This window comes from Megachile rotundata, chromosome 6, assembly GCF_050947335.1.
Source record: "Megachile rotundata isolate GNS110a chromosome 6, iyMegRotu1, whole genome shotgun sequence".
NCBI classification, from domain to species: Eukaryota; Metazoa; Arthropoda; class Insecta; order Hymenoptera; family Megachilidae; genus Megachile; species Megachile rotundata.
In genome coordinates, this window is record NC_134988.1 from 3,403,597 (window position 1) to 3,427,905 (window position 24,309).

The following is a 24,309-nucleotide window of genomic DNA, read 5'->3' on the forward strand; positions in this document are numbered from 1 at the left end:
ATGACCAGGCTGACACCGGTTTCCTCCCTTGCGGGTTTGAGTCGTTTGATCGGTCGTGTCTATATTTGTTTCTCCGCTTCTTCCACTCCTGCTCTTCCTCTTCTCCCTCTCGCTTCTTCCCCTCCTCTTGCCGTTTGAAAAGCGCACAATGCCTCCGCCATCTTGCTTGTTGCCGCGTGCCTCCGCTTCACCCATAGGCTTCGTCCCTAAAGGCAGCTCTCCATGCGCCTGCATCGACCCTTCCCCGGCCATGTTGGATGTTTGCGAACCGGCCTTTACGCTCTACGCTTTCCCTCGCGAGGAGATGCCCACGTGTTCGTACGATATATCGAAGCTTGCTCAACCGACGCCATTATTTATTTACTATCAAATCACGAAAATACGAAAATAGCCAAAACTAATCACCGCGTGCATTCAATATGCGTAATTCGCCCTTTCCCGCACTCTAAATCCCTAATGACATTTATATTATTAATTAATTAATTTCATTTCTGCGACTTTCTCTCGCAACTTCGACATGTCGCACGACCACGTGTTCACGCAAGTCCTTCTTCGAGGGCAACTTTCACCCTTAAATTGCACTATTTTCACTCGCGATGTATAAAAATAATCGTGTTTAAGTCGCGCACATATTTATTTTATTCCGCGGTCGGCCCGAACACTCGTTTCCTCGCTTTCGATTACTCATGGGTTTGCACCCCATACTTTCCCTCGCGTCGCGTGGAGGTCGCCATTACCGAAATTTCGATTTTTATTTATAGATTTATTATTTCACCACCGATTTTTACAAAACTTCACCGCTCACGAAAGCCTGTCAAAATATCCTTAATCCCGCAAAAATCTCTATTTCCTAATCCTTATCACGCCAGGATGTGACACCGGAGTGGCTTTGTATCGTAGGGAAATTAGTTTAAGTTAGAAGGGTAAAACCCGGGGGCCCCTGTCCGGGACGGTCGAGGATCCCGACGTTCGGACTTTTTCGCGTTGTCGAGAGATCGCTTCTCGATCTCTCGAATTGCCACTCGGCTGGATCACCGAACCTGTACTGTCCAGAGGACGAGAGAAAAGTAGCGGGACGGGAACGGGGCAAAGAGGGTAGGCCGCTAGGACCACCTAATCCCCACTTTTCGACTCACGCGTAGCTTCCACCGTTCATCCGTAATGGTGTGGTTTTACATAGGTATAGAAACAGATATTGCTACTATACGTTAAAAAACTACCTTTTTCCTCTTACGCGATGCGTAAAACTTTTGGACACTACGACAATGGAATGCCGCTCAACGTATCGCTCGTTCTGTCTCGCTTGTTCTACATATATCTGACCCACTCTCCGCGTCACGCGACCGATTAATGTATGTGTGCGCCTCGACAAATAGCGTGTTGTTGCCGAAAATGCGTGTGACAATAGGCGGCAACGTTACAATCCGACCACTGCGATGCTCTTTTCGTCCCTCTAGCCCCGTTCCCGTCCCGCTACTTTTCTCTCGTGCTCTAGACAGTACCGAGGAATGGTACAGCGTTAGCTACAATCAAAGTATCGTCTCGAGTAGGCCTTTGCCAATATTGTACCCTCCCACGTCTCGATTTGGCGAACTCTTGGTACGGGAGTAGATCGTAAAGTGCATGTTTATCGTATCGGACATTTCGTGTTTGCCGCGTAACTTCTCGCCTTCTCTCTCTAGACGGTCGCCGATACAGAATCGTTCCGCGTGTAGAATTAAGTCGCGTCGCGTGTAAATTTAAGTGCGTTAGATTCCGTAGCGTCTAGAATAATTGCGTCTCGTCGCATTCCGTCGAGTTTCTTCGCGTTGCGTCGCGTTACGTCCGTTTGGTTAATTGCGCCGCGTTTTGTTAAGTATTTGCGTTGCGTTTCCGTTAATTTAGTCGCGTCGCGTACCGTTCCGGGAATCGAGGATATATCAAAGATTGTATTCCGCTTAGGAACTGGCATATTTCGTTTCCGTGGCTAAAATCTCGCGGAGATCGTATTTTGGCCTTCCGCCGAGAGCGTTACGATTAAATTGCATCCCGATACTGGATCACGCTGTACGTCTAGGTTAATTAGATTTTAAATAAACACCGCTGTTTAACAAATACCGCTAACTTGAGGTTTCTCGCGGATTGTTCCGAATCATTTTCTCTTGTCCGCCTCCGCGTCTAGCTCCTTTACCCTTAAAGAATCCCGCCACTCTACCATTTCGTTCGGATACTGAGCTACCGAGCCGTTCCGCCGCCGATTCGAATCTTCCACGTTTTCCCGAGGTTGACATAAACGATTTTCCCATCTTTCCGCTCTAGAATCTCGTCTCGCGTCTAAGTTCTTTATCGCGACGCTAAGAAGCGTCTGGCGCCCAATGGATCAAATAAATCAAAGCGATATTGAACGGATTCGGATCGGGCGCCGAAGTGCTACGCGTTCGCGAATCCGCGGAGGCGCCGCGACGATCATAGTCGCGGGCAGGGCCAGAAAGGGCCCTTCGAGAATTCGCGGGCGAGCGGGGTCGCGGGCAATTACCGAGCTAGCCGCGAAATACCGTGTAGCAGTATGGAAAGCGTTGTGTGTGGTTGGAAAAAATATATTGACAGCTAGTTCATACACTAACAAGGGACATCACCAAGGTGTCACACGCGGATTTTAATGAAATTGACATATGTTGTAGCTTTTTAAAAATCATTTGACACGTATTTTTTTATAACTGCGGACATCCATGTTGAGGGGGTGGAAATAGCCCTCAAAGTTGGGGGTTAAAAACACATTTTCTTTAATATCTCGGAAACTAGAGGGAGTAGGAAGGTAAATTTTTTTTTAAATTTTGTAGTTTTTAGTCAGGAATTTAGTTAGTGTCAAAAATTTCGGGAGAAATTATTTATTTAAATAATATATTAAAAAATTGCACTTTTTTTTTCAATTTTTCACCCTAAATGCTGTCCAGAAGACAGGTATAAGTCCACCGCAGTACCAGTCGCCGAAATACAGAACATAGATTTCTATGGTCAATGAAACTTTTAGCTGAAGATACAAGTTTATTTATTTAACTTTTAATAATGAATTTCTTCATTGAATTTTATTATTGTGCACACTATATAGCATAATCTTCAGAAGCAAGCATTCAACTTTTATTACAAAAATCAATTTTTATTACATTGTCTTTTGTGAATAAATTTGTATCTAAATTCAATAAAACTAAAGGATTAGAAATTTTATGAATAAAATTTTTTCAACTTCGAAACCTATTAACATTAAATGGTTGAACAAACGGTAGGGGGTCATTCCACGCCAAATCGATCACTTTTGGAAGTCACCATCTCCGATTTTGCTCTAATCGAAATATGTTGTAGTCCATGTGAAATTAGGGGGGGTTTAAGTCATCATTTTGCCGGTTTCGAATTTGTTAATAAATGACAGGTCGTCAAAATTTGCAATTTTTGCCCGTTTTGGCGAAAATGGGGTCCACTTGGGAATTTTTTTCTCAGAAACTACTGGACCGATTTAGCTAAATTCTTTTTTGTTTTATTCGTGAAGGTTTGGGCTATTTTAAAATATTTTTTTTAACTTTGTCAATTTGTTATAAAATGTTGAAAAATTTAAACAAATTCTTTTTTTGCGTTTTTCTTAATGAGGGGCGTAAAGGGTTAAAATTAAAAAAAAATATGGTCATATTCTTTGAAGTTTCCCCTTTAAAATGAGCCCTTCAGAACGATGGAGCCTCGAAAATTGACGTCTCTACAAGCTGGAAACGGACGCGGGGTACCCCCATTTCACATAGGCGAGTCGCGCGTTCAGCTATTATGATCGGTTGTTTTATATCACTGGCCTCAAAACTATACAAGAAGACTTCGTACGCGATTAAATGACTCTGTTGGTACCTTGAAAAGTCTATTGGTAATATGTTAAACTTAATTCTGAAGTAATATCATTGTGATCTGTTTGTTCGGTCATCAGTTTGAAAATGTTAAAATCGTAAAAGTTGTTAGGTTCTAGATAACATGACTAACAGAACAGCTACGACATGTAAAAGCAAACGAAATTATATCAATTCAACTTATCATTTTAATAATTTCGATGTTTCTGCAGAATGGCAATCTTTTACAATAAGTCATGGTAAAGGATAGTATTGGAGGATAGCATTCAAAGACTTGCAATGCGCACTAGCCCACAAAGACCGTTAAAAAATCAAATTCCCAATCCTACGGTTTTATTTGAATGGGCACAATCATCTTTATCAAACATAGCATTTAATTATGTAATACAAAATGAATATATTAAACAGTCTGATTGCTTACAAACTCATTTTTTAACAGCTTTATGAATAACAGGCAATGAAAGTTTGCAAAGCTTTGTGCCATTATCAAATAAACAAATGCTTCGTAAAACTTGTCCGTACAATAATGATAGTCCAGTGTTTATTGTAATAAAATAGTTGTCATTACATTTTCCTGCTACAATTCCTAAGACTACCCCACATGATGGTGCACTCCATACTTTTGATCATAATTCCTCTTATCCCATCCCGATTGAAGAAAACAATCTTATTTTGCAGTTTCCATCGAGTATTCATGCCTTTTTGTAGAACATAAATAATAAATGTAGGAACTAATATCTATAAATCAAATTACGATTAAAAAATGTGTCATTGACCAAGAGTGGTTACTAATACACTTTTCAAGGTACCAACAGAGTCATTTAATCGCGTACGAAGTCTTCTTGTATAGTTTTGAGGCCAGTGATATAAAACAACCGATCATAATAGTTGAACGCGCGACTCGCCTATGTGAAATGGGGGTACCCCGCGTCCGTTTCCAGCTTGTAGAGTCATCAATTTTCGAGGCTCCATCGTTCTGAAGGGCTCATTTTAAAGGGCAAACTTCAAAGAATATGACCATATTTTTTTTTAATTTTAACCCTTTACGCCCCTCATTAAGAAAAACGCAAAAAAAGAATTTGTTTAAATTTTTCAACATTTTATAACAAATTGACAAAGTTAAAAAACATATTTTAAAATAGCCCAAACCTTCACGAATAAAACAAAAAAAAAGTTAGCTAAATCGGTCCAGTAGTTTCTGAGAAAAAAATTCCCAAGTGGACCCCCCATTTTCGCCAAAACGGGCAAAAATTGCAAATTTTGACGACCTGTCATTTATTAACAAATTCGAAACCGGCAAAATGATGACTTAAACCCCCTCTAATTTCACATGGACTACAACATATTTCGATTAGAGCAAAATCGGAGATGGTGACTTCCAAAAGTGATCGATTTGGCGTGGAATGACCCTAGGGTATTTTTTGCTATTTTTAATATTTCCTGTTTTTTACACTGTTTCTTACCTAGGGATTGATCGTCATAACTTCTTCTTGCTATATCTTTTCCATGAATCAAGGAGCAAAACAGTATTTTCTGGTTCACACGGATCAAAAACATATTGGCGGGTTTTTAAATAAAAGGTTGTTCCATTTCCTCTTAATTCGCAAAAATAGGCAAGAATTAGGCATACGTCAAGTCATTAAATATAACCTCTTGTTGCATTTCTATATCCGTATATGCGCATTCTTTATACATGTCGATTGCATCTGTTATGCTTTGTGCCAGTTTAACTTTGTTTCGATTTATGTGTACTTCCTACTTATTAGAGTTAAATATTTTCATTAAAATGTTTATAACATTAATGGGATTAACATCCATACTTATAAAAAATAAATTTTATAAATGTTCAAAAAGGGAAACAATAATACAATTACCATATACTTATTCATACCCACTTTCCTGCAACAGTATATTTTGAAATAATTTTCGTAGAGTTTCATTGGCCATAGAAACCTACATATGTTCCGTAAAGCGACGACTGGTACCGCAGCGGATTTATACCTGCCCGTTAGACCTTCGCTGGCTACCGATGGCACAATAAACATCTGATATTGTCTAATTGTTAAAAACGTAACAGATTATCGCATAAAAAGGGCTGACCCTCTTCGAAAACAAATCTCAAATTATTTCTCCGTAAAAAGTAGGAGAAAATTGTATATGTAATAATTATTGCTAAATTGTAATAAACAAAAAATTCCAAAAACACGTATCCCCTATTTTGATCCATATTTTTAGTATACAAAGCTGCAAAAAAATCGAACTGCATTTAGGGTGAAAAATTGAAAAAAAAATTGCATTTTTTAAATATATTATTTAAATAAATAATTTCTCCCGAAATTTTTGACACTAACTAAATTCGTGATTAAAAACTACACAATTTAAAAAAAAATTTACCTTCCTACTCCCTCTAGTTTCCGAGATATTAAAGAAAATGTGTTTTTAACCCCCAACTTTGAGGTCTATTTTCACCCCCTCAACATGGATGTCCGCAGATATAAAAAAATACTTGTCAAATGATTTTTAAAAAGCTACAGCATATGTCAATTTCATTACAATCCGCGTGTGACACCTTGGTGATGTCCCTTGTAAGTACAGAGCCATCATTATCGTACGAGCAAGTCCTACTTTATTTTCGTTATTTGATAATGACGGAAAGCTGTGAAAACTTTTAGATCCTGTTATTGATAATGCTGTTGCCAAAAGAGCTTATAAATAATCGGTATATTTAATATATTCATTTTATGTTATACAATTAAATGCTATGTTCGAAAAAGATGATTCTGCCCATTCAAATAAATCTTTAGGAGTAAGAAATGAATTTTTTCTAACAATCTTTGTAAGCTCACGTACATTGAAAGTTTTTTATTGCTCCCTTCAATAAAATAGCATGGCCCCTCTATTGTAAGTAGTTGTATAAGAATGCCATTTTGCAAAAACACCGAAATCACTTAAATGAATAGTTGAATTAATAAAACTCTTTTTGCTTTCATATTGCGCAGCTATCTCCTGTGACATGTTTTCTGCAACCTAATGACTTTTACTCTTTTATTATTTTAAAACCGATAACCAAACAAATAGTTCACGCTTATTTCACTTTAGGATTAAATCTAACATAACTATAAATGTATCATAGGCCAAGAGTGAGTACTAATATACATTACTAGGTATGAATAGGGTCATTTAGACATATACGAAGTCTTGTCGTATTGTTTTAAGACCGGTAGCATAAAAAAAACCGATCATAATAGCTGAGCACACGAGTCACCTACCTGAAACCGGGGTACCCCGAGTCCTTTTCCAGTTTGTGGAGACGTCAATTTTCGAGGCTCCATCGTTCTGAAGGGCTCATTGCATTTCGGACTTAGTTTTAATTTAATTTCGCGTTTAGACACTTAGAATTATTTCATTTTCTTCAATTCCAACTTAGAATATTTTTAGAATTCATTAATTCATACTTATTGTTAGATATATTTCACATTTCTCAACTTCGAACTCAGAATTATTTGATTTTTTTCAATCTTAACTTAGAATTATTTTGACATTTCTACCTCTGTACTTAGAATCATTCTTGCGTTACCGTTTGCGAACTTAGAAATATTCTCGATCCTTGTATAATTATAGTTCAATATATCGTTGTGATTTGGAAATATTCTTCCGTATCTGAAGATTTCCTTGATTCCAAATAAATTCCGAAGTGGTGTCTGGACGCTCCACACGCTTCATTCCTATTACCTAAACAAGGACTCTGATGTCTGGACGCGCCGCATATTGTCCTTGTCCCTTTATACCTGAGGGTCATAAACGCGGGTTACACGTAACGGACCACAGTATTAGGGTTATTAGCCGTTTGAGCAATAGAGTATTACCGCTTTATTCTATTAGGGGGACCGGAAAGTAATGTCGTTTCTGCGCATGCCAATACTTGATTATCATTTATCAGCTCATTGTTTTGTTTAGAAGCGTGCCAAAGACATTGTGAGGTTATAGTGAGATCTTTACTTATAGAAAATTGAATTACAAATTTTTTTTGTAATTTTGGATAAAATGGCCAGCCAAATACCAGAAGAGGTACACATCCGGCATTGCATGCTTTTTGAATTTCGCAAGGGAAGTAACGCAACAGTTGCTACCAAAAATATTTGTGATGTTTATCCGAATGCATTGGACATTCGTAAATGCCAAAGGTGGTTTTCCAAGTTCAAATCGGGTAATTTTGATCTTTGCGACTCGTACCGATCAGGAAGACCATCAACGTTGGACAACGACGTGTTAAGGGCGGAAGTGGAAGCAAATACGTGTCAGACGATCGAAGAATTGTCAAAAAGTCTAAACCAACCTTGGTCGACCATCCAGGAACATTTGAAGCAGATTGGGAAAGTGAGCAGAGCAGGTGTTTGGGTCCCGCATAATCTGTCCGAACAGAACAAGGCCAACCGATCAATCACATGCAACTTACTGCTCCAAAGACACAACATGAAACCGTTTTTTGATCGCTTGATCACAGGAGATGAGAAATGGGTCCTGTATGATAACCCAAAACGCAAAAGGCAGTGGCTCTCTCCAAATGAAACGCCTCGGAGTACTGCTAAGCCAGGTTTACACCCCAAAAAAGCGCTTTTGTGTGTTTGGTGGAGTATCCGCGGCAGTATTCATTTTGAATTACTGCAACCTGGACAGACTGTTAATGCAGACCTCTGCAGCGAACAGTTGCAGCGAGTTAATCAATGTTTAATTGAAAAGTGGCAGGCGATTGTCAACCGAAAAGGCGTCATTCTCCAACATGACAATGCAAGACCACATTGCGCAAGGCGAACGATAGAAAAAATTAATGAATTGGGGTGGGAGGTGCTGCCTCATCCACTATATTCGCCCGCTATTGCACCATCGGATTTCCATTTATTCCGATCGCTGCAACACTTTTTAAGTAGCAAAACATTTACAAATTTGGATGATATACAAAATGCCATGTCTACGTATTTTGCCGAAAAACCGATTAATTTTTATCGATCAGGGATTGAAAATTTACTGAATAGATGGCAAAAGGTTATTGAAAATGATGGAGATTATATTCTTGATTAAAAATAAAGACTCGTTAAAAATATATGTGTTTGTATTTAGCGTAAGATAAAATAATTTTAAGAAAAAAAATACGCCGACTTCGAAATGCACTAAAAAGCATAAAATAATTTCTATTTCCTAATGAAGTAATTTCTACTTCATTCAATCATACAATTACGTAACAGATATGAATGAAACCTATTTACTCGTTAGGTATTATATTAAATACATTTCAACCTTTTCGGAGGCGGCGCAAAATTAAATAACATATTCAAAATAATCTTTTAATTTTGCGCCGCCTCCGAAAAGGTTGAAATGTATTTAATATAATACCTAACGAGTAAATAGGTTTCATTCATATCTGTTACGTAATTGTATGATTGAATGAAATAGAAATTACTTCATTAGGAAATAGAAATTATTTTATACTTTTTAGTGCATTTCGAAGTCGGCGTATTTTTTTTCTTAAAATTATTTTATTTCACGCTTTTTATCGGCCGACAAGACGTGTTTGTAGAAACAGTAGAAAATCGGCGACTGCATGTTGATTCATACACGATCAGAGACACGGAGGCACACGTAGAATTCAATATATTAGTAACAATAGTTTTTCGCTAATAACTAGAAAACTAAAGCTTCCCCTTAATTGCGGATAAGGAAAAAGTTGTTCAGAATCGTGTCCCTGATAACATATTAAAAGGACATGAAAATCGTCCAAAGTTGATTTCAAAACATTTCATCAATTTTTCGCCAATATCTCGAAAACTAAAGCTTTCCGCGAAATTTGTATATGAACAAAATTGTTCAGAATCATGTCCGTGATAAGATATTAAAAGCGCACTAAAATCGAGAAAAGTTTATTTCAAAAGTTGCCGGTTTTTTGCAATAACAACACTTTGCAATTAAAAAATGAAAAATTTTTTGATAATGGTACCAATGGGGAGTCAGAACCTACCAGATGCAAAAGGTTTCGTTCCGATCGGTGCATCCAGCTAGGCGTAATAGGCGGGCACACATAGAAAATAAAAATAATAATAATAAAAAAAAAAATAAAAAAAAAATATACTGATCGAATTGAGTAACCTCCTCCTTTTTCGAAGTCGGTTAAAAACGACATTACTTTCCGGTCCCCCTAATATTTCATTCAGGTTTAACCCTTGTATTCAAATCACCTGCCTATGAGTTCCTTGAGGAATGGGTAAAACGCGACGCGGAGGTAGGAAGTTTCAACTCCGCAAAATTCTCGATCAATTTTTAAACTCTACCGCGGAAGTAACTAATATTTTGGGGACACCGGTTAAACCAAAGATTGTTGATGAAACACAGCTGCGCAACATAAATATAATATCGGTGCGAGGAATAAATATTCGAATAGTCCGTCCGGTCACTAAGTCGCGTTCTACGAAATCTAACGCTGCGCTATCTCGTCACGCGTCAACATCCGCCGTCGCAGTCTCGTCCGGATCTAAACAAACCTCACCGAGTGTCGCCGCCAAGTCTACCAAACCTTGGATTTTTAGCACTGTCGTATACGAGAATTCTTTACCGTCGTTGGAAAATATTCCGCCCGCCGATCCGAGATACGAACACTACCGTCTCAAGCACTTAGAACAGGTGTCTAAAAAGTATATTTCAACTTCAACAACCGAGGGAGTCCCGGCCTTAACGACGGACGGAAGCGCCGCGTGGCCAAAAGCCTGCTGAAATCCTTTCATTCCGCAAAAATTAAAAATTTTTCAATTTCTTGCACGCCAGGACGTGACAAATTTGGTGACAGCGGTGGGATATTCAGAGAGAGGCGCTCCCCGGTTTCTCCGTAATTACTCATACGGGTTAGTCAGTCGCTCGCAGCAGTCCACAAATTATAACTACACGTAAGTCACTAAATATTTATTTTTTGTTCATTCGACTTTTTCACTTGTCTCCCCTTATCCTTAATTAACGCTCGGACGTCGGAAGTCGGTGCATCGAAGTCGCGAATAATCATTGAGTCGCTTTACGGGGATTTATCAAGTGCGGTTGTGGTATAGCGCGACAATTATTATAATCACTAACGGCAATTGTCATACGGTACGCGTCAGTAAGAGCCAGTGATGTGCACCATACTCAATCTTTTCCTTGGATACAGGGCCGCCCCGACGCCCCCCAGTGTCTGCGTTAAATACTGGTTAGCTCCAAGAGCACCCGATCGTCAGGTTCGTCAATCCTGGTGAGCTACCGAGGCTACCGAGGCTCCCGGACGGAAACCTGCATCTGGTTAGTGCTTCCCAGGCTACCGATTTGAGGCAGCGATTTGAGGCCCGAGCGTAAGGCGGTACAGTCGATCCAACATGGAACAAGTCAAGGTGAACAACCGGTCTTAACGCAGTTATTACAATTAATTCTGGATTTTATCTAAAGTTCATTTCCATATAGTCCTCAAAATACCCCAACCGCACTTGAACTAAAAGACTAAACAAGAAGCAACGTCGAGGAGGAGTCAGGGAGAGACTCCGCCGTGATAGACGGAGAAGACGCGAGGAGATCTCGCGTCTACAACCACAGCCGCCCGTCGAGCCGGAACCTCTCTGTCCACCCCACTCAATAGCGAATAGAAAATTCAATAGAGAATTCTAATTTTCATAGTCTTTCCTTCTATTTGAACTAAGAAAAACCAAAAAAATTGTGAAATTGTAAAATTTTCTCAGGTTTGAAGAAAATTTTCCTTTTTTTGAAAGAGAAAAAAAAAAAAAAAAAAAAAAAAAAATTGTTTCAACTTGCTAAAAAAGTTGTTTAAAAATATTTTTCGTGAATTTTTTTAGTTCAAATAGAAGGAAAGACTATGAAAATTAGAATTCTCTTTGGTTTTTTAATTTCAAACGAAAATTACGAACTGCATCTTCCCCGCCGATTGGAGACTGCAATTGAAAGGCGTTGCACAGATGTGCATAAAAATCGGCTGCGTTTGAATATTTTTCTGTACAAAAATTGTTTTTTTCTTGTTCAAACATGTAATAAAATAATCTAAAAAGTTCACTAGGGTCACCTTTTTTTCTGTCCTAAAAAAATTCCCTAAAAAACGCTCTTTTTAGGGCTCCTAAAGCAGGATCCCCCCTTAACCCATTCGAGACCGATTGCACACCGTGTGTGCAATTGCTTTCCGAGCCAATAAGACCGGTTGCACACCAGGTGTGCAACAGTAGTAATGAGTAATTATCAATTATTCTGAATAAAATTGTTATCGAGGTAAAACCTTGTATCACCTTATACATGATGTTCAATCTGCTCCACGCAATGAAAACATTCTAAGTAATCTAGTTTTTTTTTATTAAAGATTGTAGCGTACAGGAATAATTGTAAAGTGCGACAAATAAATTAATTGTATTCAAAGAGAAATCAGACAAGTAAATCCTTAGAATTCCCTTGCGAAATATAATAGAATAGATGGAAATAATATTTAGCGTCGAGAACATTCGAGAAAAGCGAATACTTCAGACTAATCGGAAATTCTGTCGCGATGCGAGAGTTCGTAGGCCGCTCAGCGGAGCGAGAGGCAAGGCGCGACCCGCGAGCCGCGAGCAGCGATCGCGGAACTTGGCGACGCGTTGTTGATAGCTCGGCCGCAGGATAGCAACCGGCCTATATAAAATAGAGTCGCGCGCCCGGAACGGGCCTATTTGGCAGTCTGGGAGAGAGGACGAGGTAAGTACCATCGGCCGCTCTCGGACTAGCCTAGGGACTCCGGCAGGAGAGATCGGCGAAAATACCTGGTCGCCTGCTGGAGAAGGAACTTAGCTGTTAGGGAACTCCGGCAGGAGAGTTCGGCGACCAATACCTGGACGCCTGCTCGGAGAATAGCTGTTAGGGAACTCCGGCAGGAGAGTTCGGCGACCAATACCTGGACGCCTGCTCGGAGAGTAGCTGGTAGGGAACTCCGGCAGGAGAGTTCGGCGACCAATACCTGGACGCCTGCTCGGAGAGTAGCTAGTAGGAAACTCCGGCAGGAGAGTTCGGCGATAATACCTGGACGCCTGCCCGGAGAGTAGAAGTAGAGGAAGCTCCAGCAGGAGAGTTCGGCGAAACACTCCTGGACGCCTGCTTGGAGCAGAGTAAAGAGAGACTCCGGCGGGAGAGTTCGGCGATAATACCTGGACGCCCGACCGGAGGTAAAGGTTTAAGACCCCGGCAGGAGAGTACGGCGAACCCCTCCTGGACGCCTGCCGTGGGGTAAAGTTTAAGAGACTCTGGTGGGAGAGTTCGGCGATAATTCCTGGACGCCCACCCGGAGATAACTGTTGATACCCAGGCAGGAGAGTACGGCGAAACCCTCCTGGACGCCTGCCTGGTGAATAGGGGGAGAGTACGGGAGTTTGTTCCTGGACACTCGGTCGACATGGAGAGTTCGGCGAATATTCCTGGACGCCTGTCGACTGAGAGAGGACAGAGCATCTCCTGGACGCCCCAGGTAAAGTACAGGAGAGTACGGGAGAAAACTACTGGTCGCCCGTTCGGAATGGAGAGTTCGGAGAGAATACCTGGACGCCATTCGAACGGGAGAGAACAGAGTTACTCCTGGACGCCTGGTTGACGAAAGGAAAAGATTAGATAGAGAGTAAAATATAGGGAAGGAAAGAAAGAGAGAGAGAGAGAGAGAGAGAGAGAGTTATGTAATCGTAGGTTCTTTACATGCATTGCGAAAGAAAATTTGTAACCCCGTTGATTCTTGTATGCCTCTCCTAATATCCTTGAATAAATATTCCTATTTTCCAGAATTCCTGATTTCCTTTCGATTACCTTTGTCTGAGTATCCTATCCCGAGTAAACGATGGCTACAAGATGAATAATATAAAGAGAAAAAGAGCTTCGCTCCTGAGGACCGTGTTTGAAAAAAATCGCCGTCTCGAATGGGTTAAAGGAATATTGTAAATTTTCAACTTTGGAAATGTTTCAGTCTTATAGTTACTACTATTCAGTTTCTTTTTATACCAAACTATTCTGCAAATTATCTTGAATAAAATGATATGAATTGTGATAATATTATAATTACTTAATTATGTTTAACTGCCAATGGAAGTGAAGAAGAAACCCAAGACTCGTCGATGTCTGCTGATGTTTTTTAATTTATTTCAACGACTAAGAGTTTCAGAAAAATTCTAATTAGATCAAACGAAACTGTCACGTCCCTGGGAAAGTCAAACGGTCCCGTCAATAAATAAAGAAGCATCTTAATCCGAATATCTTTTTCTATTCCATTATCGACCGCAAATTACCGACTGCACCATAAAAATTCGCGTGGTAATGGGATGGGGTAGCTCACGCGTGCAACATTGTTTAGAGTAAATCACCGATCGATGGCACGTGCGTTAGTTAGAAAAAGACAATAGACATACTTCGAAACAAAATTATTATAAATTATCATTTAAATATTTATATTATATATATTACTAATTATTCACGCATTATAAATTGCGTTATATTTTTAGTTATTACTTTATGTACTGTTTGCGATTAATTATTTCTTCTATTGAAACACATTCGCGTATCTAAAAATTATTAAAACTGCGATTTAACAGGAAAAATTGTGAGATACTAATTAATAATAAATCAAAGCGTATTTTTATTAATCAAACCAATATATATTTGCTACTAAATAAAGCGTAATAAAAGAATAATTACTTTTTGAGCGGGAAAAACCCATGATTCTCTGGGTATAAAAGGGCGTGCAGCAAAGGCTGCGAGAACGGAACAATCTTTGAAATACTACGTGCCGGACCTCTTAGGAAGCGACGAACTGGAGCAGTTTTAACTGGTAAGAGCCTACAAGATTCTTAGTTTTGACTGGACAGCGGGTATCAGCCATTTGGATACTCGATCGTTGGATAGTTCTACGTAGCCAGCTAACGCAGGCTCCCCAATTAAGCGATCAGGTTTTGGGTGCCGATTTGTGCTCTTACAAAAAGGGCCATGAAACTAATTAGTTTAGAGTCAAACAAGGAGTAACTGTTCTACGTGTAATACGAATTTTAGAGTCTTTGTAATTAACCAAATATTGTTTTGTCAGTTTTGTTAGGATCTAGATCCATTATTAAATTGTGTTATTTTCTTGCGTCGTGTATATCATTATAAAACCGCGTAATTGAAGTAGTTAGCTTACCGTTCTACGATTTGCGACAACAACAAGTCTGTTATACTCCAATCTGCTTATAGAATTCAGTCATACATACATTTTTATATTCGTTAAAGAAATTGTTAATTATAACTCTCTTTCTCATCATTACTTGAATAAACCTAATTAATGAAAGGTATTAACCTGTAAATTTCACTCTTTAACCACACGCCACCACGATCCCACATTCTTTTAGAATTAGTTATAATAAGAACGAGTCGCTTAATAGGCAAAAGCCGCTCTTTGCTTCATAAGTGCTGTAAATACCTGAGTCTAGTATCAGGGACGTTACAAAACTGTAACGACTCTGGAACCTAGATTCAGATAGTTACTAGCGCTAGTAAGGTAAAGAGCGGCTTTTACCAACTGAACGACTCGTTTTGGAAAATAACTAAATATAAAGATTATGGGATTCGTGTGGTGTGCGGTTAAGGAGTGAAATCCACAGGTCAATATCCTTCAACAATAAGGTTTATTCAATAAAATAACGAAGATGATGAATTTAACAATTAACAAGTAACAAATAACAACAAAATATGAAAAGTATACTGGTTTGATCAAAAGAAACTAAATAGATTTTGATATAATATTGATAATAGAAATAATAGAACTTGGCAAATTAAACAATACGTAATAGGTAATTGTGATTCTAACTAAATCTGATTCTCGCTAGTTAATACTTTATATTATTTCGTACCTAAGTCTGATTTCCGATAAAGCTAACTTCGCTTGTATATAATTACTGAATTCGGTTTCGAACGCTATCGCAATGACAAAGTTTATCTTGATTAATACGTTTGTAGTTTATATAATGAATTATTCTTTTATGAAATTAATAATATTAGCGTGTTATAGTCTACCGCAGCGAGGAACACGACCTAAGTGTGATTCTCTAAGTGTACCTAAATACGCTTTCGCAAAGTTAGACAGATTAATGATTTTATCTCATATCTAACGCGGTGTAGTCGACTACGGAAATTACACTAATGACAGAACAATATTCTTTTACTAATTCAAAATTCCAAGATTTGTTTGATTCTAATGAACTTTACTCGGATCAGCTACTCTTTCTTAATTTGTCTCGACAACTAATTGTCAATGACCCTTTTCGTCAAAACGAACACTGACAGCCAAAACCAGATCGCTTAATTGGGGAGCCTGTTGTTCACTGGCTACGAAACTACCCAGAGCGAACTCCGAGAATCTGACGGCGCGTTAGCAATCCGACGTAAAATCAAATTTGAGTAGCTGAGAGCTATCGTTTCGATATCTTAGCCTTTCTTGGCGCTAAATATAGCACTCTCCTAAAGGAGTTTCAGATACGAGACCGTTTGAATGGGGAGCCTGTTGTTCACTGGCTACTAGAACGACCCACGACCAAGTATCCAAATGGCGTATACCCGCTTTACCAGTCAAGTATTAAGAATCGTTGCGCCTCTTGTCAGCGAAAACTGTTCCGGTTATACTTATCTGAAGACTTCTAGCTCGCTCGACTTCGAAAACTGTTCTGCGATTTAGGCGAGTTTCGCTCGGCCTTTTATACTCGCCAGCCTGGCGAATTCTCGGAAAACCCCCATAACGTCGAAATATATAATTATCGTATAAATTCGTAATTAGACATTAATTGTACAAACAAACTATTTAATTACATTATTAATATCGCATTCTACTCGATGGTTTATGTTGTTGATATAAAAGTAGTATTTTAGTAGTGTTTTAATGAAATTGCATTTTCTGTCTTCCTCTATGTACTACGCACGACTTCTATACGGATTGGAGCTAAATGCATTAGCATACGGTTTTTCTAGAACATTCCATTGAACAATATTATAATTTACAATATTCACTGCAATAAACTAACATCTGACTCTATTTCCGGATAACATAATATTAGTACGCTTGATATGTATTGACTGATTTGTTTAACTAATGGTTTTTAATAACTAATAACGTCCTAATTGTAAAATATGTTTCTATCCTTCTCTAGGATAACGCGAGAATACCAGGAAATTCGGGGCAAGCATCGCGGCACGTTGGCATATAGCATTGCGGAATTTTCCATATAGAATTATACATTTATTAGAGTAACTATAAAATAATACATTAATTTTGGTTTAAATGAATTAACTTAACATTTGATTGTCTTTGTAAATTACATTATCCTTTGAAAATATAAAATAATTATTGAAAATGAAAATAAAATAAATATATATATATATCTGTTACCGACCGTTGAACTGAATACATAAGGTAATTGGTATATAATGTACTGTCAGTAATAGTCTAATATTGTCGGTAACTAAACTATTTCTATCAGCGGGTAATGAAATTGAACATAGGACTGCCATGTTGAAACGAGAGGGGAATAAAAACTTTTCCCGGGATGTTACAAAACAGTAAATATTACAGTTGAAGAAGGTACTCAAGAAAGATAACAAATCGGAAAATTATTAGCACGAAATCCGAAAACGTTCGTACAAAAAAGATGACCGTCAGTGATGAGTATCACTACTGTAACTGCATATTCGCGTTATGCAATGAAGAGTACGATATCAGTTATTCATTTAACCTTAAATTTAACGAACGGATAACAGATTCTACATAAAAAAACAATGTGCTAGTATAATTCAAGATATCAAGAAATAAATAATAATGATAACAATTCTACATTTGAGCAAATACTGTATTATTATAAATAAGAATTATGTAAAAAACAAAAATAATTATAATTTTAACACAAGTTGTAAATATAACTTTTTATTGCTACACAAAATTACAAAGTTAAAACATTTAAATATTGTACTTACTTAATGACCGCAATGATATCTTTGTCTCTGTGACATTTTGCAAATTGTGCCTGGTACAGATGAAGCATATTTTAAACAATCATCTGCAGTAAATTCCTACCAAGTTGCAGTTATAATATTCTGTAACTCTAATACTTTTTGGGTTTTTTTCAGCTATTTTTAACTTGAGAATGGCCCACATATTTTCTATTGGCCTGGACTTTGTGGCGGCCACTCCAATAAATTTATATTATTAGTTTTGATATAATTCATGACAATTTTTGCTTTATGTATGTGCGCATTATCTTGCTGTTAAATGAAATCATTTCCTATCAAGCTCTTTCCTTCGAGTATAATGACATCTTGTAATAGTTTTAGGTAAACTTTCGAATTCACTTTACCAGCTAGTGGTATAATTTTCCCAATGCCACTAGCCGAAAAACACCCCCGAACTATTATACCCTCGTTCATACTTTTGTGTGTAGGTCTTACAGGGTTTGTCCAATAAGTATCCGGATTGATGTCCTAAAATGAAGTGCGTTGAAGATATACGTACATTGAGTTAATAATCTTCAAAATATGCCCCTCCTGCATCAATACACCGTTGCCAGCGGGTTTTCCATTGTTTATACGCTTCCTGGAAGTCGGCAAGCGTAAGACTGTTCAGGCACTCCGTCGAAGCCGTTTGAACCGCCTCAATCGTCCCGAAACGATGTCCTTTAAGGCTTCTTTTAATGCGAGGGAACAGAAAAGAGTCAGAGGGTGCCATATCTGGACTGTAGGGTGGTTGGGGTAGTGTTGTCACGTTATGCTTCGTCAGTGTCTGTCTCACAATTAACGAAGTGTGACTCGGCGCGTTGTCGTGATGATGCATTTGCAAATCGTCGGTTACGATTGAATGAACAGTGGATTTGGCTAAATTTAATTCCTGTGCAATTAAACGACTGCTTAAACGGCGATCGTAATTCCAAATTTCCCGCACTTTGTTGACATTCGTATCGGATCAGGACGACGTCGGTCGTCCAACGCGTTGCTCGTCTTCGACGTCTTCCCGGCCATCTTTAAATTTTTTGTGCCACTCAAAAACACGCGTTCTAGATATGAAATGGTCCTTGTAAGCTTGACGAATCATATCAAATGTCTCCGTAGCAGATTTATTTAGCTTAACGCAAAATTTAATGGCACAACGCTACTCGACGGTTCGTTGCATCTTGAATCTCGACGCGAACGTTAAATACGCTTCCACTTCAAGCACGATATAAACAAAACAAATGGTGGAATACAAATGAACCTTGATTTCTATTATACATAACAACCTCCTGCATCAATCTAGCTAATAGAGATTGCTCCCTGACCTACCAAACTAGCAGAAAAAAATCAGTCCGGATACTTATTGGACAAACCCTGTATACAATTGTATGAAAATTCTTCGTTTCGTTTTCTCCACACGTACATCCTACCATGGCTGTATTTCATGTGAATGAGATTCGTCAGTCCATAATATTTTTTTCCAAAAATCGTCGGTTTGCAACATATGAGTTTCGTAAAATTGCATACGCTTCTTCAAGTTTGCTTTACTTAAATAGGGCAAATTTCTTGCAACACGCCCATAATTTTCTGCTGCATCCAATACTCTTCTAATCGTTTGTGTGCTCGGCACATTTATATGTGTTTCTATTAATTGGGTTCGGATCTTTGGTGGCGACATAAGTGGAGATGCCATTGAAATATTTGTTGTTAAGGCTATTCGTTTTTCGCGCTTTTTATATCGACATTGCGTTTTTCTTTTCTTTAATTAATGCTCTTTTGTTTTGTACAACGCGTCTTCTTCCCAGTCGCCGTTAGCACGTGAACGTGGTGTGATCGTTTGTAAAAGCAATAAAGTTTTCTATAAATAGTGTATCGCGAGTTCGTTCAGTTTTGCACGAATCTCTCATCCCTCGTGTATTAAATATCAGACAATTTTCACCTCAACATTTATAATTTTTTTATCTGTACGGATTTTTGTACATTTCGGACATCCAGATCTTTGCCCTACAGAAACTCGTCCGTCTTTCTTATACGCAGCAACTATTTTGAAAATAGCAGCTGGTGTTTTTCAAAAAATTTTGCTATTTTGCAATTGAGTTTTCTGTGCAAGAATTAAGGGAAAAGCTCAGGAACCGCGGCCTAACCACTGGTGGCGTTAAAAGCGAGTTCATCGGCAGATTGATGGAAGTAGATCCATCCGGGCTATAAGTTCAAGATGAGGAAACCCCATGCAACGTTAACGAACCAGTAACGAGGCATATTTTCTTTTCGTTGTTTTCTCCTTTTTTTTTATGCCTCGTTACGAGGATCCCCCAAATTGCCGGCCTCACTCCTCCGCTCAAGCGAAGCCCTCGCCACTGGGGCAGGAATGAGTGAGAGAGAGTGTTTTTCTACTTTTTTCTTTTTCTTTTGCCGTAAATTAGCGTTCTATTCTTTTTTCCTTTTTTCCCCATTTTCGTGTGTTTTTTTCCGTTTAAATTTATATACAGTCAACCCTCCTATAACGCGATACTCTCAGAACGCGGTGTCCATATAACGCGGAGCTGAAATTGCGACAGCCCTCCTATAACGCGGTACTCTTACAACGCGGTTTCCGTTCAACAACGTCCCATCAGTATTTTCCGTGCACCCAATGAATGGTTTTAACTGGATATGTTTATATAAACATTCAAGCTTATCTCTTAGCCGTTTACGGCATCGGTTTCAGTCGTCTCAGAGGTCTTTCACAGTACGTCTCGTTGGTGACCAATTCTTTCTAAAATTTTATCTGCACCGTCCATTCGTTTAGCTTTTTGCTGCTTAATTTGTGGTTTATAATTGCACAACATTACACAATACTGTAAGTAATATTCTTCATTTGTTCTAATATAATAATAATAAAGTAATTATTAACCCTAGATTTGCATCATGTCAAACACAAAAGAAACAAGGAAAGGATTAAAAAGAAAGTTTATATCGCTTGAAGATAAAATCCAAATTTTAAATCGTTTAGAAGGCGGGGAAAAAATATCGTCTGTTGCAAAATCAACAAATTTGAATGAATCTACAATTCGAACCTTAAAGAAAAATGCAGATAATATCAGGAAAACTGTGGCAGATGGCTGTCCGTTAGGTGCAAAACGTGTTACTCGCACACGAAATTCTAATATGGTTAAAATGGAACGGGCGTTAATGATCTGGTTGGAAGACTGTATAGCCAAAAAGATTCCTATCAGTGGAAATCTTATCAAGCAGAAAGCACTTAAAATGTATGAACATTTAAGGAATATTGGGCATTCTTATGCAGGGCTAAAAAATCATTCGTTTATCGCGAGTAAAGGATGGTTTGAAAAACTAAAAAAAAGGTACACATTGCACAATATTAAGTTTGTGACGTGGTATTTTATACCCGTCACAAGGAACCTCCTCGGGAGACCGGACAGTCATTGCATGAGGGGCAGAAACCGTCTAGAGAGAGAACGAAGCGCATATAATATCGTACGACCGGAATTTGTCGCCGCTTTATTTTGTATGTACCATCGGATAACGACGTCATCACCAGCGAAGGAACACCATACGTCGAGGGAACGCACCGCTACCCTGCCGCTACCCCGCTCGGATCCAGCAACAGACCAAGAGAGGCAGCGGAGTAAGGGGAGGAAGGTCTGCGAGAGAGCGACGTACGCCTAAGGAAGGTTCCGCTACCCTGTCGCTTCCCCGCTAAGGACCTGCGATAGAAGAAGAGAGGTCGCGGAGCAAGAGGAGGTCCTGCCGAAGATGCCTTCGCGAGAAGACGGAAACTTCGGCCTGGAGTCGGGGTGATCACGAGGTGTCCGAGTACCGGCATAAGGGCACGCGGTTTAGCATTCTGTATTCGACATTTGCCCCGTTCCAAGTCATTTTCAAAGTATAACGTTTTTCTGCGGTATCCATCGCTGCCGTCTTCCGGAAGCTGCCCAATCTCGGACATCTCGGTAAGCCCCTCACCTTCTATCGTTGTAAAGAATTCGAAATCGAGAACAACGTACCGTGGGTTGTCGAACACCGGGCGTGCCAATCACCGGCCGTTTCTGCAAAATGTGCCCGGAGTATCGACATTGAGCGTTAGTTAGTAATTAGATTAAGTAATTTGGGAAGTTCCGGAAGTATCGTGAGATAGGAAGATCGAGAAGCGATCTTCCTATAAGCCACGCTCGGCAGGTCACTGAAACGGACCGGGGGATTGGTACCGCGTTAGCCACAATTTAGTTTCTTAGTCTCGCGAAAGCGTTGCAAATTTTGTGCCCACCCACGTCTCGATTTCGACTTCTCATTTACGCGGGAGCAGATCGGAAAGTGCATGTTTTGTCGTATCGGACATTTCGTAGTTTTTCGCGCTAGTTCTCGTCTTCTCTCTCTAGACGGTCGTCGATACAGAATCAATTCGCGTGTAAGGATAAATCGCGTCGCGTTTAGTTTATTGCGTTAGATTTCGTGCGTTTAAGATAATTGCGTTTCGTCGTTTAGAATATTTGCGTTTCGTCGCGTTATATCGCGTTAGGATAATTGCGTCGCGTTTCGTTAGTCGTTAGAGTTGCGTAGAGATAATCGCGGCGCGTATCATTCCGAAAATCGACGACTGTATCGCGCTTAGGAATTGGCATTACCCCCTTTACGGGAATAGAATCTCGAACATCGGTCATTTGCTAAGTGTTAACGAACGAGTTGATTGTCGGGATACGGAAGCATACTGTTCATCGCCTAGATTAATTAGATTTACAATAAACAGCGCTGCTTTTACTAAATACTGCTGAGTCGAGGTCTCTTACGAATTATCCCGGAATATTCTATCAAATCCGCCTCCGCATCTAGCCTCCTTACCCTGTAAGAATCACGCCACTACCATCGCGTACGGATACTGAGCTGCCGAGCCGTTCCGCCGCCGATTCGAGTCCCTCGCGTTAAATTTCCTTATCGCGACGCGGAAACGCGTCTGGCGCCCAATCAATTAATAAATCAAAGCGATACTGAACGGATTCGAATCGGGCGCCGAAGTGCTACTCGTCCGCGAGTCCGCGGAGGCGCCGTGTCGATCGTGGTCGCGGGTTAGGTCGGAAGGGCCATTTCGAGAATTCGCGGGCGAAGCGGGGTCGCGGACAACCAGCGGGCTAGCCGCGATATACCGCGTAGCAATACGTAACGTCAATTTTGACCAAACATTTCAACAGGCATTTGGGGATTTTATTTTAGTGCTAATAGCGAATATGGATAATGAAAAATACAAGAATAAGAAATGTGTACGGACAAATAACAGAGTAGCAATGCGGAGAAGAATTCGGCTGCTGCATCAAAAATTCAGAGCGGACATCGCATCTCATTAGGAAGTAGGTACATCACACTCTAATAATGACATAGAAATTGTATCAGATGCATTAAATAATAATTGCAACATATCGTCTGTGTTCTCCGATGAAAAATGTATTGATAATACGAATTTAATAAATAACAATAATAATGAAGTAGAAATCAACGACGTTGAAAATTCATCAGAAAACATTTGTCCGGACGAAACAGATGTTAGAAATACTGATATATTGACATTGCAATCAGCACCTGATACATCTAGTGAAGAATATGTAGATGCATGCAAAATGCAAAACGACATTGACGAAGAAGTCGAAAATGTCGTTTTGCATGTAGATAGTAACATTGATGTAGGTCGTTTGCGTTCTGCCGAGATTAATGGACGAAGCATCGTAAACTTTGGCCACGTTTTTTCGGAATTGCAAAGATTGTCAGCCCATTGGCAGAATTCATGCCAAGTTCACTGATCTTGTCATAACAAAAACAACGCGTTCCGGACTCAAAACAAGATATTTCGTTGAATGTCGAATGTGTCACTTCAAAAGTGACTGTTGGAGTGAACCGACATCTGACGAAATATTGGATGTCAATCGAGGTGCCGTAATAGGTACCATATTGACGGGGACTGGATATCCGCAAATACAAGAAGCGTTAGCCACAATAGATGTAGCATGCATGAGCACACATACATTTGCTAAATGTCAAGACGAAATGTCCAAAACTTTAGCTGCTGTTGCAGAGAAAAAAATGTAGAAGACTGCTAAAGTAGAAAGACAATTAGCGATTGAAAGAGGTGATGTCACTGACGGTATTCCGTATATACTTGTGATAACGGACGGTTCCATCTGGTGCGGCTAGTACTATGGGTTATGATATCAGAAAAGTTTTATTTGTCAACGTGCGAAACAAATATTGTTGTATTTGCGCACGCGCTAGTAAATTAAATATTCCGGTCCGCGAACACGAATGTTACAAAAACTGGGGAACTAATCAGAGTTCCACCAGTATGGAAAGTGACATCATCCTCGAAGGCTTTCGTTGCAGCTTAGAAATGTACGGGTTAATATAGTACAAATATATTGGCGATGGCGACAGCAATGTTCTT

At 39.3% G+C, this 24,309-nt stretch overlaps 2 long non-coding RNA genes and 1 pseudogene across 2 annotated transcripts in view; 2 read left to right on the top strand and 1 right to left on the bottom strand.

The window, feature by feature from the left end:
• Window positions 1-7,635: 7,635 nt before the first annotated feature.
• The window catches only part of LOC105663161 (uncharacterized), a 62,015-nt gene continuing 45,341 nt past the window's right edge, over window positions 7,636-24,309 (bottom strand). Inside the window, exon 6 of the long non-coding RNA XR_001096646.2 lies at window positions 7,636-7,651. This is a non-coding gene — a long non-coding RNA (uncharacterized LOC105663161). The remainder of the gene's footprint in view (window positions 7,652-24,309) is intronic.
• On the top strand, window positions 7,647-8,942 carry LOC105663163 (histone-lysine N-methyltransferase SETMAR pseudogene; annotated as a pseudogene).
• LOC143264597 (uncharacterized) lies at window positions 10,224-11,634 on the top strand. Its single transcript, XR_013038399.1, has 3 exons — window positions 10,224-10,795; window positions 11,050-11,266; window positions 11,337-11,634. It is a non-coding gene; the product is annotated as an uncharacterized LOC143264597 (long non-coding RNA).